At 42.8% G+C, this 16,355-nt stretch overlaps 1 long non-coding RNA gene across 7 annotated transcripts in view; it reads right to left on the bottom strand.

Annotated features, from left to right (window-relative positions):
• The window catches only part of LOC132219748 (uncharacterized), an 801,764-nt gene that overhangs the window by 494,789 nt on the left and 290,620 nt on the right, over positions 1 to 16,355 (bottom strand). For 6 of the 7 annotated variants that reach the window (XR_009449597.1, XR_009449595.1, XR_009449596.1 and 3 more), the window contains 2 exons: positions 8,469 to 8,528; positions 3,099 to 5,551 (listed from right to left, as the gene is read on the bottom strand). This is a non-coding gene — a long non-coding RNA (uncharacterized LOC132219748). Of the gene's footprint in view, positions 1 to 3,098; positions 5,552 to 8,468; positions 8,529 to 16,355 lie in introns of those variants that run through there. The other variant, XR_009449600.1, reaches the window with a different exon arrangement.

Below are 16,355 nucleotides of genomic sequence, written 5' to 3'. Positions count from 1 at the left end.
CTGAATTACTCAGCGATCTAATGAGGTGTCCCCAGGCCTTGGATTAAGATACCAGGCCACCGGGTCCTAGCATATAGCTGCCATCCGTGGGAAAGGCCAGGGAAATACAAGCGAGCATTGTTGCAATGCGGTAGTAGAAACAGCAGTGTGATCAGAGAAAACAAACAATCAGAAAACAATGCGATGCCCTTCTTGAATGGAATGACTCCATATGTTATAGTTCCTCCATGTGGTGGGGTGGTGCAGTTATCCAACATTGCACTGCATGCTCCTTTGGGGTCTCCTCCGTGAGCTCCACCCCATCTCTCCAAGAGTCTTTGGTCTCTTCTCTAACTGATCTAATCTACTCTCACCCACGAGGTGACCTCATTCACTCTCACAGTTTTTAACACCACTCACCACTCAAAACCTCCACATTTCTATCTCTATGGCCCTCTCCTGCACCCTAGATGTGTTTGTCCCACTGCCGGCTTCACATCTCGACTCTAATTCCCAAAAAGTATCTCAAACCTAACATGTCCCAAATTGAATTATTGATTTTGGTCTGTGAGAGTATCATTTAACTATTTAAGTGCATTGGCATGATATGCTAGTATAATGAGAAAAATTATTCTGTTAAAATGTTAAGGGAAAGCAGAGAATCAGCTTTATATGAATACTACTATAACACATGAAAATGTAAAAGTAAGTAGGAAGAATTCTGAAAAAAATCAGCAATATGCTAAAAGTAATGGTGTTAAAGTTATGGGATCAAAAGTAATTTTTTTCCTTCTTATTCATTTCTAAATGTTCTACTATATGGATTATTTTATTACATTTTATAATGAAAATGTAAGTGTTTGTATGTGTTTAATCATTTAAATGTTTAAGAGGAGATTGTTCTTCGACTAGAAACAATACTTTATGTTCTTTCAATTACTGGGTCCACGCACTACAGGCAAATTAGGAACAGAGTTCTTTGAACAAGAACATGATAATAAAGATTAGCAGACAATTTTCCTACATTGATGTGGATCAGCCATGCAGTCAACTCAGTTGGCAGCCAAAAGCCCAAACATACAGACTCGGGAATTTTTTTAATCACATAAATATAGCTATTGGTATACTCAATGATGTGAATTGCTGGGCATGCTCAGAGGCCCTCAGAATAATGCTATATTATTTTGCTTTCTGGTGAAGTCAAGATGCTATTCTCAAGAAAAGGGCTAGAATAGCCACATCATTCAAGAACATTCATTTATAGATTCAGAGAAGCTGGTTGGCTTTGGCCAAGCTACTTACCATCACGGGTCTCAGTCTTCTCATCTATAAAATGGGGAAGGAAGGAAGAAAAAATGGAAGAAAGAGAAGAACAGAGGGAGGAATGTCTTCCATCTGGTCAGGTTGTTATATGCATTAAGTGTTACAACAATTTAGCAAAAGATTTGGTTTACTATACATGCTCAAAAATCCAGTCCTTTATCCATTCAAACTGGCATATATTAAAAACTTAGCATGTGCCAGGCCTGTGCTTGGTGACATGGATATAGCAGTGGACAAGGCTCATTCTCCTATTCTAAAGAGGAGTCTAGGCTGGCAGGGGAGTCCAAGAAATAAAAGACTATTAAAAACCTGTAGGAAATGCACCAGGTGTGCAGAAAGCACAGTGCTGTGACAGCACAGAGGGCAGGATGGTACAGGACAAATAACCCCTACGTACACTAAAGGGTGTTTTTAATATCAACAATAACGAATGTCCATTAAATGCTAGTCACTGTTCAGAGCTTTTCAAAACTTTCCACTTGCATTATCTCATTGATTCTATTCAATGATGAATATCCCTATTTTCAGACAATTGAGACACAGAATGGTTAAGCAACTTTCCTAGAATCACACAGCTATTCATCACTGGAACCAAGAACTAATTTTCCCAGCCACTGTGCACACCGCCTCCTGGTTATCGTGCTTATTAAGTGAAGTAACCAATGCAAAGTGTATTAGGCCAGCACCTGCCACCTAGCAACTACCCAGTACATGTTAGCTAGTCTTAGCAATAGCAGTAGTAACAACAGCAGTGAGAGTAATAGCAAAAGTTGTAGTGAGTAGTACCAGTAGTAACAGTCATAGCAGTGGTAGTAATAACAGTAGTAGCAGCAGCAAAATGCAAGGCACTTTGCAAATGCTGGCCCTTATTGCTAGATTGGGCTTAGCAGCCTTCTAAGAAGCAAGGGAAAAAGTGCCCTTGAACTCCTGTGTCTCAGGGCTCCATTTCTTGGTACAGAAGAAAGACTTCCAAACATAATAGAGCTGGTGATTTAGAATAAAATCTTCTGAAGTTTCAAAGTGAATAGTTGAATTTCCAATAACCAAACAACATAGGAAAATGTCATTTTTTAGGGTTAGTGACAAAGGGACATCAGAGTGAAGTCTCATGGGCACACTTAGCATCAGGGGGCGCTCTAACAAGCACTTCACAAGGACGAGGCCTTTTCTTCCGTAGGACTGCTATGTATTATCCCCTTTCCACACAGGAGAAGACAGAGGGTCAGAAACAGTAAACCATTTGCTCACACACCTAGTAGGAGCAAAGCCAGAATTTTAACCCAGAGTCATTAACTCAGCTCACCTGGCTGCTGGGATGAGGGTGAAGTGCAACGCAGGCTGAGAGGGGCTCAGACTTGGACAAGAAAAGAGGGAAGGGCAGGGCGTGCTGGAGAGAGGAGCAGCAGAACAGAAGTTTGGGTGGAGATGAGTGTGCTGAGACTGAGGGCAGTGAGGAGCGAGCTGGCCAGCTGTCAGGCGTGAGCCCTGCCTGCCCAGAGCTCCCCACCCAAGAAAAACCACAGCCAAGACACATGCTTGTTTAGAATGTCTTGTTTTTAAGTTGTGTTTTGTTTTTGTTATGTGGACAGAGGTTTACAAGACCGAGATCGGAACACTGAGGGAAAACAGCTTTTGTTTTTGATTTTGGTTTCTTCCAAAATGCACCCAAAGTAAAAAAACATTTGTAAATGTTACTTGGATTTGGAACGATATTTGGGGCCACATTTATACACCAATTTGAATTCTCTTCCTAATGAAACCCTTCTAGAATTAGCTCTGACGCAAAACAACCATCATAGCCTTAGAATGGTAGTCATTTATTCAATCAACAAACACCCTGTTTCAGACCATTGGCTCAGCAATGTAGACATGGCAGCGAGCACCAGGAGTCACAATCCTTGCTCCGTGGATTTCACACTCTTTCTAGTTGGAAGAGATGGGCAATAAATACAAAACCAAATCAATAAGATAATATCAGACGGAGACACACACCTGGGCAATGGAATGTGGCAGTTACATCATAAGGGTGATTCTTTGATGTTTTTTATTGGGAGTGACATGAAAGAGAGCGATTCAGGGGGAGGATTTACACTAAGTTGGGTGGACAGGGTTAGCCATGAGAAAGTTATGTTTGGACTTAGAAGGAACCATAAGAAGGAGCCCCAGGCAGCTCTGAGGCCAAAGGGAGCCAGTGGGAGGAACTAGCTAGACTAGAGCAAAGCCCCCAACACTGATGAAAAGTTGGAGTGTTAGAGGAACATAAAGAACCCGGTGTGGCTTGAAGTAGGAGATGATATCCAGAACGGACTCAGGGTCCTGATCTGGAGGAATGCCACAGGCTTAGTGTAAGGAATGGGGGTTTTACTTTAAGTGTCGTATTTGAGGATGTTACACAGATCAGAGACGGAGCGTATTTTCATTGGGGAAAACATCTGCTCGGTAACTGTGTAGAGAGCAGATTGGAGCGGGGCAAAGGAAGATGACAACCAGTTAGGAAGGTAATAGAGGGGTCAAGGTGGGTGAGGATGGGGCGTTGACTAGGAAGGTTTTGGTTTATTTGGAGCAAAGCACATGGATTTGGGAAATGTTTTCAAGATGGAGGTAAGAGGTCTCAGTGAAGTGGAGCTGTGGGGCATAAGGGGATTGGTGAAATCCAGGAAGATCCCTCGGTTTTGGCTTAAGGAACTGGATACATGAGAGTGTCCGCCAATAAGACGTGGAGGTTGGGGGAAGAGCAAGCTTCGGGAGGTTTGGGGAACGGAATTCAAAGGTTCTGTTTGGACATAAATGGTTAGAAATGGTTACTAGACATCCCCCACCTTGGGAGAGAGAAGAGGGGGAAAGGGCTCAAACCATCTCAAAATGGACACATTGAGCCTCAGTTTCCTCATTTATGAAATAACAGACACCTCACAGGCTAGTTTTACAAACAGAATTAAATGCTATTTATAAAAGTCTCCAAACTGCCTGACCCCCAATCCCTGGTCCGTTGCAGTGCCACACCAAGGTCCCATTAAGGCCAATGTCACAAAGGTTAGAATTTCTCAAGAGACAAGGTTAATTAATTGATTTGCTAAGCCAAGATCCTTGGTCCTGTGGTCCCCAACCACACTGCTTTCCTTCTCCTTATCCCTCCTGGACCAACTCCATCTCCAACATGTCTTTATATAGCACACAACAGTTGTAATACATTTGGGTTATTTCCCAGGGGCTGCTGAATCCAGGGCCTCAGGAAAGAAAAGATCTTCAAGAGTTATGTCCTGGTGACATATGACCCCCCAGGAGTCATAACTGGCATGGGCCAAGCCCTGTTACAAAATGTTAAGTCAAGTGACAGCTAATTGCCATTGGCTGGAATAAGTCATGGCTTCCCTTAGAGCCCTGGGTTGGTGCCCAGTAGGGTGAGTGGCAGGCAAAGGAGTCAGTCAGTGGGTACTTGAGGGCACCAACAGGCTTGCATCATTAACTGCCCTCTCTGCCACATTCCATTGTCCAAAAAAAGAGGGTGACAGAGTATGCAATAATAATAGCTAACATTTATTGAGTGCCTACTCTGTACCAAATACTTGGGCAAGTCCTTTCCATGCATTATCTTATTTAGTCCTTCTGGCAGTCGATCAGACACAGCTGGGTTCATTTTGTAGCTCTAGGACTCAGTAGCTTTGTGATCTTGGGCAAGTTATTTAGGTTCTCCATGCCTCATTTGTCTTAAAGTAAAAAAAAAAAAAATGTATCTTCCTTGTAGAGTTAAATGTGAAAATGCATGTAAAACTCTTAACGGAGCTCTTGGGGAATAGTAGTCAAAGAAAGTTAGCTATTCTTACTATAAAGTTTTGATCCCTGGAAAAGATGATTCCTTAAGCCGCCATTAGTTGAGTGAATATGAGGGGTCAGAATACAGATTGGATAATACCCAGAGATAAATTCTCCCACCAGCTCTTGGAGAAAAATAAATAAATAAATTGTGAGAAGCAGCCCCCATGGTCCTGGTGTCCAGTTCTCTGGAAATTCTCCACAATGGCCAACGCATAAAGATGTCTTGTCCCCGTAGGTTTTCCAGCAAGTCTCATTGGAGCAAATGACACCATGTTCCAGACAGCCCTGGGCTTTGAGAGAGCCATCACAGTGCTCGATGACAGTCAACCTTGTGAGGCCTGGGTGCGTGCTTCTTGCACAAGAGCCTTGCAGTCTTCAGGACGTTACATCATAAGGGTGTCAGAGAGGGGATGACATCACAGTCTTCGTTTTCCTGTTAATTAGAAGATGCATTAACTATCCATGTTCTTCCACCACAAAGCCCTCAGATATAACTGGGGGTTGGGCAGGAGATGGGGCGCCTCAGACACCCTCTGAAAGGAACAAAAAGCCTGGAGGTTAGAGTTAAGGAGTGCTGTCACACTCTTCAGTGTTCATATCACTGAAGATGGTACCTAACCAGGGGCTCAGATAAACCTCATCATTTGACAAGTTAAAGCTGAAGATCCAAACCCAGCACACATTTCAAAGTGTTCTGTGGGTCCTTCAACACTCGTGACTTTTATTTCTTCAGGTTATTAAATCTACTATGAACAAGGCATTGTGGTAGATATTGAGGGACAAAAGGGCCTACTCATCAGTCTTGCTTGGCCAGTAGGATCATGGGCAGTGGAAATGGCTTGTTGGCCTGGCTTCTCTTTCATATCCTTCTGCAGAGGTGAACTGAGTCTCCAGATGGACACGTCTCACCTCTCCCCAGGCCCTCCCATGACCCTCCTTCTGGGACTACTCATTCAAAGGCTGGTGGAATAGGCCTTCGGGGATATTGACAGTTGCTTTAGCTGTCACTCTGTTCGATGTCAAAGTATACAGTTACAGACTCTTCTTAGCTCAAACCTCACCATTATTTGGCAAATGTAAAGTTGACCTCTGGCAATTACTTAGTTTCACTGACGTCTTTACTCATATTTGATTCTTTGATGTTTTTATTGGGAGTCGATGGAAAGCAAAGAATCTCCCGAAACCCCTATTCTGCCATCTTCAAACCAATTTTCTCATTTTCCAGTGAAGGAAACCGGTCCAGAGATATAGTCAGAGTCAAGATACCCTGAGAAGCAGTGATGTGCCAAATTCTTATCTCTTGGCTCCAACCTTATGTGGGATAGCAAAGTCTCTGGGCAGGAGGGCTCCCTGGCTTGATGCTATGATGATAACCTGAGGAGGGGAAATGTTGTGTTGGAAGAGTATTGCCTCCAGCCATTTCTCACTGCCTCCTTGCTAACCCCAAGAGAGCTCATCTGGTCTCAAAAACTTGGAAATATAGTTTGGTCAGCAAGTTCATTACATGTAATTTACTATCTCATTCCGTGTGCAGAATCAAATTTGGTGAGAGAATTAGAAGGAGCTGTGGTTTCCCAGTCAATTAACATTTATTAAGATCCATCTGTAAGATAAATTGTAAGGTAAGTGGATTCATTTATTCACTCAATATGGTTCATGCCCTTTTCACATGGCGGAGGCAGCGACGTGGCAGCCTCAGAACTCAAGCTTGAGAGCCGAGCAGCTTTGGGTTGCCCCTGGGTTTACTTACCAGCTGTGTGGTTTGGGATAAATTCCCTCATCTTTAGGGGTTGGACTTTCCTCTACATTAAAATGAGGGCAAAAGTTTCTACTGGACAGCCCCTTTAAAATAAAATGACGTAGGTTAAGTAATTCACATGGCACTTGGCACATTGTCTGAAAATTACAAGTAATAACAGTACGTGCTAGGTTATGGTTGGATGAGAGTATTCGAGATGAGCAGGCTCCTGTCGTATTTAGGAAAACATTTGAGACATTTTTCAGATGTTTATTTTGCACCCGAAACACTGATTTGTTAGTAAAAGAGCCGAGTGTTTGCATGGTCCTCTTGGGCCAACACACCTTGACATAGATGTTTCACTCTTGAATCTTCTTGGTCTTACAATTTTTGTCTTATTCCTAAAACAGATTCTGACTAGGCCAGGGAGTTTCCTGTAAATCACTCAAAATAAGGACTTTTTTTGGACATCCTTTGCATCTTCATCTTCTTTTGGTTTAACGTGGAATTTGAACTTCCAGTCCATGGGATTGGACTCTGGTAATGTTTTTCTAATACGTACATCCTACAATGAATTTATATGACATGTGAGAAAGATCACCTCTTCCAACCCAGCTAGCCAACAGTGAAGAGAAAGTAAAATGAGGTAAATGGATTATTCATGTGAAAAATCAGGTTAATATATATAATAAAATAAGATGTGTGATAAATATATTTTCATATTTTTTTTATGTGTATGCTTATATAGTCAAAACCCTTCAAAAATATACATCTAACTATCAGTAGTGGTAAACTGTAGAAAGTGGGACTATGTATTATTTCTTCTCTTTGTATGTGTGTGTCTTTTCAGAAAAGAGTACAGCAGACCTATGTTGTTCATGCAATAAGGTAAATAGCACAGTTAAAATTAGGTTAAAAATCATACTTATCATAGTACCTGGCAAATTGTAGGTGCTCAGTGAATGTTTAATGATTGAGTGAATGGCCCACAATCTGGGCAATTCCTAATACCTTAACATTTCAGCTGCCCTGGCATATCCACCATTCTAGCTCAACCACTAGATAATCCCTCCAGTATAACAAGAGAAAAGGGAGAAAGGAGGAAGATGGAGAAAGAAGATTTAGGAATAAAGGGTGATGAGGGACAAGTTACACCACTTGGACATGGAATGTTGCACATAGAAGGCAAGCTATGAAAAGGGGACTCAGGTTTCTTGGCACTGTGTAGGCACCTCACGAAGAACACAGCCCCCACTCCTTTGCAACTCCCAGCAGGCAGGAATCCACCTGACCTGTGACAAATGCAATTAGAGGCAATGATTTGAATCAAGGCCTCCTGACTCCGGTTCAGCACTCCTTCTGATAAAGAGACACATCTACAAAATATGTGTACATATGCAAATTCCATTTAACTTGGGGGTTTTGACGGGTTAGGGGAAATAGGAAAGATAGAGAAGAATCAGAACATTGAAGGAAAAGGAACGTAAGGGGCCTATTTATGAGCCCCAGTTAAATATTTACAACCTCAAGTCAAATAAGATTTATGAATGGCAGACATGTTTTTAGGGCCTACAGGAGAATCAGTCCATGAAGAAGAAAAGAAGTAACTCACCCAGTGCAGAAAGTGCCTCATCAGCCCAGACAAGTCAGCAGGGAGAAATTTAGCAGCAATCTGTGGGAAGAAATTTTCCATTGTATGTTTAGAGTGTCATTCACTGCTCTGCCTGGTTCTTGTGTTCAAAGGAATGTCGCAGAGTCTATTTCTCTTTCCTACATCCTTGGGTTTTTGCCCTCTCCCCACCCCCGCCAAACCTCTACACTGGAAGACAGAAATTAACTGACTCCATTATTTACTCCAACGCCCCAAAGTGCACCTCCCTATGCCAAGGGATGATTTCAATGTAGACCACTGATGCCCCTGGATAACTTAGTGTGCAATCGAATGGGACAGGAGAATTGTGTCGCCTATATGGCAATTCTCCACTTAGAGGCAAGCCCTTCTTTCAGATCATCCTTTTACTTTCAACTCAGAAACAGAACCTGTAGGTTAGCCGGCATCTCAACATCTTCACAGATCTTACCTAGAGGCCAGGATGAGTTCTCGCTGCTCTTCACACCCTCCTTGCCCACAATGGTTTTAATGATAAATAAAAGCTCAATGTGTTATTGAAGATTTACATTTTCAACAGAGACAAGGGCCAGACACTGAGGTGACACTATTCCTGTCCTTCACTAAGGGCATTGCTTCTCTGGCTGGGAAAGGTTTGGGAAGGACCATAAGAAGTTTGGGGTCCCTCCATCCCACCTCCTCGACCTTGTCTTTTCCCCTGTGTTGTTGCTGACTGACTTTTAATCTGAGAGAGAACTTTGTCTGTATTGAGTGTAAAAAAACCCAACACTTTGGTTCCCTGTAAGTGAAATCATCATAAACATCAGTTAATTAAAATTTGGATTTGATCTTAATTTTATTATTAAGTGATTAGAACATTACTTAAGGTATTATTAGCTGATATTATAAACAAATTTCAAAAATAATTTTATTTTTAATATTTTTGAGAGAGGGAGAGATAAGTTTACTGTTCCATTTATTTATGCATTCATTGGTTGATTCTTGTGTGTGCCCTGACCTGGGATCAAATCTGAAACCTCGATGTAACTCCTCAAGATGATGCTCTAACCAATTGAGCTACCGGCCATGGACAGCCAAGGGTAATTTAATAGTGATATTATAGTATTCGTTATCTTAATGAACCCCTATTTGCCATATATTCCACTTCAGACTAAAATGGATGCCTCATGAGAGAAAGAGAGGGAGAGGGCGAGGAAGAGAGAGAGTGAAAGAGATAGAGAAAGGAGGGAGGAAGGAGATAAAAGGAAAACAGTTGCCCTCTGTGTTTTCTCCATCAACTGTCTCTGGACCACACGTGGCTTTTAAATCAGTCTCCTCTGCTCTAATTGCAACGACTCAAGGTAGCTCCGAGTGAGGACACCCAAGAGAATTTGAAACCAGGTTACAACTCTCTTCAGTAATTTGATTCTGTACAAATTATCTTTAACTCCTGCAAGGAGAGATCCAGCCCTCAGGGGAATGCGGATTTGTTTGGGGTTGTGGGGAGGCATTGTTTTTTCCAGTTTTTAAAATAGATTTCATGAATGTAGTAGGCATGAAAGAAACGCTTCTGGCAGAAAAACACCAAGCGCTAAGCAATGCTGAATTGTTGTTCATGCTGTAAGCTGCAGCGTGAGAGACAAATGGATGATGCCTGGTGTCATGCATGTCTGCCTCAAATCACGTACACATATGGCCTTGCCCCTTCGGTCTCAGCCGTCACCCGAGAAACGCGAACACTGAGGCACAGTTTTCTCTGTTATATATTTTTAAAGTCTCACCTGAGTTTGATAAGGATAAGTTAACTAGATGCATTCACACATTGCTAATGAATTTAATTTGGAAAGCAGTTTCATCGACAATTTTATCGAGGTTCAATGTGTTCATATTTTCGAAACCAGTGATTGAATTTCTCACTTCATTTCAAAGGAAATGCTCTTAATTTCAGAAAAGAGGAAAAAAAAGTCCTACACATAAGTTGTAAAGCTATTTATGACTGCAAAAGCCCACAATGAGATTGGTTAAATCGAGATGGCATATAGACTATACTGAAATTATGCTTCAGCACCTATGCAAATCATTACAGATTGCAGGTTAGTAGCTCATAAATACTGATTTCTGTAGATCTCTAGTGTCAAAGAAATTGTGAGATTGGTCCTTAGATTTAAGTGACCACATTTAGAATGTGCTAGAATATTGTATTTCTCGTTCTATGTTTGGGACATTTTAATGCCTTTACATGTGGGAATGAACTGAAATTGAACTTAGGTACCACTCTGAAAATGATTTCATTTTGCACTAATTGCAGACAGCCTTAAAATATAATGTTAAGTGAAAAAGCAGAAAAGAAAATTGTTGGGACAATCTGGTAACAAACATGAAACAAAAAAATAAAAATGAAAATTTTAAAAGAAAAAATTCTATTTTCCCCATTTTTCTTCCTCCTTTCAAAATCTCAACAACAAAAATAAACTTTTCTTCGATGAAGAAGAAAAAAGTATATATATATATATATATATATATATATATATATATATATATATATATATGAAAATAATTGCCTCTTAGGTCTTCACCTCCTTCTCATATCTCAACTGTTACTCCCAAACTGTAATAATCTTTTAGGTGGGATGAAGCCTGACGTTAGCCATGTGTCTGCCATAAATTTCTTTCTTAAAAAATATATTTTTATTGATTTCAGAGAGAAAGAAAGAGGGAGAGATAGAGACATCAGTGATGCGAGAGAATCACTGATTGGCTGCCTCCTGCACACCCCCTACTGGGGATTGAGCCTGCAACCCAGGCCTGTCTGTGCCCATAACCAGAATTGAACCCGGGACCCTGCAATCCGCAGGCCGACGCTCTATCCACTGAGCACACTGGCTAGGAACTCAGTGGAACTCATTGATTCCCAGGAGTGGTGGAGCCCTCGGAAGGACAGATGGGTATGTGGCTAACCAAGCGCCCTGTGTTCACATCCACTCCCTATGGAGCTGGGATGGTGAAGCTGACCATCCATTTGGAAAAGGGAGGCAAGCTAGACCTTCCTTCTTCCTCCACTCCACAGCGCTCCTTTCCCCAGGCTCTGGGAATTGCCTCCAACCGAGGAAATGTGGGGCAGCAGAGGGTCAGTCACTGCCTGTCCCTCCTGTAACTTGCACGCACTGCTGTCACAAAGGCCTACGCCACCACAAGGCAGGCTGAGTCAGTCTTGTTGCCAATGATCTCCTTATTGCTCTTGTGGGCAGAATGCGGTTTTGTTTCTCTTTCGGTGACAATAGCATGAGCCCATCTTTGGTTAGGGCCTTCTGCATCATTCTGAGAGAACAATTCCTTCCTCTCTTGCATTGACTCACATTCTTGGCTGCCGTATTGTAAAGGCAGCAGTCCCTGGATCCTGCTCGGCTGGGCATGCAGGAGCCCCTCTGCTCCCAGGGCTCTGAGGAAGGAGACTTGCTGTCAGGTAGTGCTGGCCTGTGTTCCCACTCCAGCCCCAAGTCCTATCACCTCCCAAAAGTTCAGATACAGGGTTGGGTTGGAGGAGGTGCAGTGCAAGCTTGCCACGTCACCTCGTCATGCCCTCAGAACCTGTAAGGGTCCGCAGTCCATTCGCTGCCAGCAATGTAACAGCAGACATGCCGGCGACAACTCCAATAAGGCCCAGGAGTTCCAGGAATGCCTCGCAGGGAGACAGCTTTCAGTCTAAGGCAGTGATTCTCCACCAGGAGACAGTGAGCTGTGTCTGAATACTTGTTCGGATGTTGCAACCTGGAGGGAGGCGAAGACATACACAGGAGTGCAGCTGACATTGAACCGATAAGAGCTGGGGTGCTGCTAAACGCCGTGCAATGTCACCAGTGTCAAAGGAGAAAGCCTGGTGGTTTTCAAGCTTAAGCAGCCAAAGAATCACCTGGAGCACTGGGCCCCCTGCCCAGAGATTCAGATTCTGGGGTGAGACCCAAGAATGTGCATTGCCCACAAGTTGCCAGGTGATGTTGCTGTCTGCTGGTCCAGGGACCGTGATGGAGAACTCCTGGTCTGGAGTGTCAGTGAAGGCATCCCCAAGAGAATGATGTATGAAAGTTTAGCTGGAGTGAAAGGAAAAGATAAGCCTTTGAAGGTACTTTGTGCAAAAGCCCAGAGAAGGGAGGCATTGGCATGTTCGAGGAACTGAAATGGTGGAGCACTGGGTCATGGGGTGGAATGAAGCTGAAGAGGGAGCCAGAGGCAGAAGGGGCCATAGTAGAAGCAAGTCTTTCATCTAAAGCAGTGGAAAGGCACTGAAGAGGTTTCAACAGGGGATTTGGTAAAACTTGAGCAGGCCATGGGGGTGGAGAATAGAGTAGGGCATGATGCCTACAGTTTAATATAATAAAAGAGCATGGCCTTTGGAGCCAGACAGTCTTGGATCATAATCCCTGCCAGGCCTCTTACTAGTTATATGATCAAGGGCAAATTATTTGACTTCCATGGGCCTCAGTTTTCCCATCTGTAAAATGTGGCCATTCATGCCCCCTTCATTGGATTGTTTTGAAAATAAATGAGATCATGTTCATAAAAGTGTCTGGCACACAGAAGGGCTCAACGAATGTTAATTCTCTCCCATTAAGTGTCAATGATGAAAGGACCGGGGGCTCCTCCACCACCTAATTTACATCTCAAAGAGCACACAGCAAAGCATGATGTCAGCAACCAGGTCTGACCAAAGAGCGTTTGCATCACCTGTGTGCCAAACCCGAGGCAGGGCCTGCTGCTGGCACGTTCAAGGGCAAATTAGGCAACCACCGGCCCACACAAAAATGCTGCAAAGCTAATGCTAGGTTTGCAGATACCATCACAGGGCTCAGGCCAAGGTTACCTAATCTATTACTGCTTGGATACTTCAGAGGCTCTTTAACCATATCCCTTATTGTTTTGTATCATGACAATGGGGAGGAGGCACAGAGCTCAGAACCACAATAAGTAATACTTAGCACTTAAATAACCTTTGCCATCTTCAAAGCCATTTACAAACACTCACAAATTAAGACTTACACAGCCGCTGCCTTGGGAAAGTGTCATTATCTTTGTTTCTTCAACACAACAAGGAGGATGAGGTCATGGAGTTGCCCAAACTCTGGCCAGTTGGCTGAAGAAGAGCCTGATTTCATTCTACCCAGGCAGCCCTAGTGGGTCTATTCCAAAGGATTGGGGCATGTCCCTGGACTATGGGTAGTGCAGAACGTTTGACTGGAGGTGCAAGTTCCACTTTTCAAGAATCCCTTAAAATAATTATTGTCATAAATAAAGAAGATGGAAGGAAATTTTTGGAGGGGATGGATATGTTTATGACATAGGTTGTGGTGGTGGTTTCACAGGTGTATACTTACCTCCAAACTCACTGAGTTGTAGACATTAAAGATATGTCTGTCAATCATACTTCAATAAGGAGGTTAAAAAACCAAGGATCCCTTGTGAACCTGAGTTGCACAGATGTTCCCAGCAAGATCTGAATTAGACTTAATTGGAAGGGTTGCTTTTTGGCCAACAAAGCGCCATCTCTGGTTCCCCAGCTCTCTTACTCGGCCATCTCCCAGGAGACCGAGTGAACGTCAGAATTTTTTTGAATGTGTTTGATAATTGCATAATTAATATTGATACTATCTCAAAGTTTCCTCATCTGTAAACTAGAGATAATGACCCACAGGGCTGTTGTGAGGACATTGTATGAAGAATGCCAGGATGGTGATCAACACAAGAAAACTTCCTTATCACCATTGTCATTGACGCCATTGCCATTGTATTTATATAATTTTAGGTGTGTATGATCTGTCTTACGGTGTTTATAACTATTTTCTTGTCAAGATAAGCAGGTAACATTATCTTCTCCGGAAATAAGGGCTCAGAGAGGAAAACCACACAGTTAATCACTGGCAGAGCATGGAGGAGTCCACAGGTTGTCTTTCTATCCATCCACTTCATTCATAACGTCCTCTCCTCCTACCCCAGGGATGACTTCTTCATGTTCATGAAGTCTCGGATGCTTGCATTCTCTCCCTCTCTACATCCCAGACACACTAGCATTTCTCATCTTCCCTCCCGTAGCTCCACAGCAACTCAAGACCTTGATGAAGGCCCTATTATTGGCAGACACTGTACCCAGAGTCCATGGAATATCTTCAAGGAGCTTGTCCTCAAGGAGCTGCATGTCACGTGGGAAAGATGCGCACAAGCTGAAACTACTGTTTTTTAGCCCCAAGATTCAGAATGGCCTTTGAAAGGCCGCCACTAAAATTCTGGACCTGGGAAATAACAACCACCCCTATCTTCTAGATGATGCCAACCACCACCAACCCCAACCCCAGATCACCAAGGATACGATGCTTTACCAACAACTGCATAAGATGGTGCCTGGAAGTCCTGTGTGCTTATTTCAAAGTGGGTGATGGTTTCTAATGTACTGCACTGATTAAGTGCTCCAGCTTTGGGCTAGACCTGGACTCAAATGCCAAGGCCTCCATTAGCACAACCTTGTACATCTTAAGTTCTCAGAAACTGACCTTCCTATAAAATACATTGTGGGTAGAGGATCTGAAGGAGAAAATGAAATAAAGTGTTTAGCACAAAGCTGGACACACGGTAGCTCTTCATAAATAGCAGCTATTATTACGTTATTCGCCTATCATTGCTATTGTTGAACCTCAATATTATTTATTACACAAAATCATATTAAAGCTGAATGTACAATTTGGCAATGACATTGCTAGTATCTCTCCTCTAGATAATCTTACTGCAAACTAACTGGTTATCTATGATAACAAAAATGGGGTCCTTGAAAAGAATACAGCTGTCCATGATATCATTGTATAGATTAATTACATTTTTAAAAAAGTCTTTGTGCTTTTGGCTACAATTGCATCAGAAGTAAGGAGCCAGCTCAAAGGAACAGAGTCGCCGGAATCACGGAGCGTAGAGCTCAGGCACGCTCCTTCCCAGCTGCGTGTCCGGGGGGAACCCACCCCTCAAGAGCTGTCTCCTCCTTTATAAAATGAGGAGAATCAGGACATCTTCTCTGGGTCATTGAGGAGTCAGTGAAATGACACAGGGCACTTCACAAACGTTCTTGAAATACTGATAGCTTCAGTTCATAAGAACCTAGTAAACAAATAACTTGTTTTACATAGTTATTTTATAAAGTTACTTATTTTATATAGTTATTTGATAGATAAACTCTTTAAAAAATAAGCAGTTTGTGATGGGAAAATGATGAGAAGGATGCTTGGGGCAAAAGGGTGAGCAATAATGCATCATTAAACTCCTTTTGTGCGCCACACAAATAGTAGGATGCTAACTGTGGGGCTCCAGATCAAGACAGACCTGGGTTCGATTCCTAGTTCTACTGTCTGTTCGCTGTGCAGTTTCGGACAGCTACTTCATCTCTCTGGGCCTCAGCTTCCTGGTCTGGACACGGGATGCCGAGTGTCATCTGGCTCATAGCATTTTGATGAAGACCGGGTGCATGAGAAGCAGCAGACACTTACTAAAGGTTGCCTTTAACTAAAAGGAGAAAGAGAGCTTAGTCAAAGTTCTCCATGTCAGCACCGTAGGGAATGGCAGAGAAGCAGGTACAGGAAGAACGTCTGAAAGTGCTACACTGGACAAGAGAAGCCAAAGGTACAGAGTTAAAATTGTCAGTGCCCCCGGCGTCAGAGAACGGCAACAGAGGAAGGAGAATCGAGGTTGGGTGCAGTGGGCCTGAAATGTCACTGCAGCCAGGGGGATCACGTACCCCAGTCTGCCCAGGGCTTACAGCTCTTTTTCCATACATAACAAACCACCCCGAATTTAATGGCTTTAAACAGCATCATTTTGTTCATGTATCTGTAATTTTAGAAGGGCTCTATAAAAAGA

Source organism: Myotis daubentonii, chromosome 17 (genome assembly GCF_963259705.1).
Source record: "Myotis daubentonii chromosome 17, mMyoDau2.1, whole genome shotgun sequence".
Classification (NCBI taxonomy): domain Eukaryota; kingdom Metazoa; phylum Chordata; class Mammalia; order Chiroptera; family Vespertilionidae; genus Myotis; species Myotis daubentonii.
The sequence above is the reverse complement of the archived record's forward strand: the minus strand, read 5'-3'. Positions and strand labels throughout refer to the sequence as shown.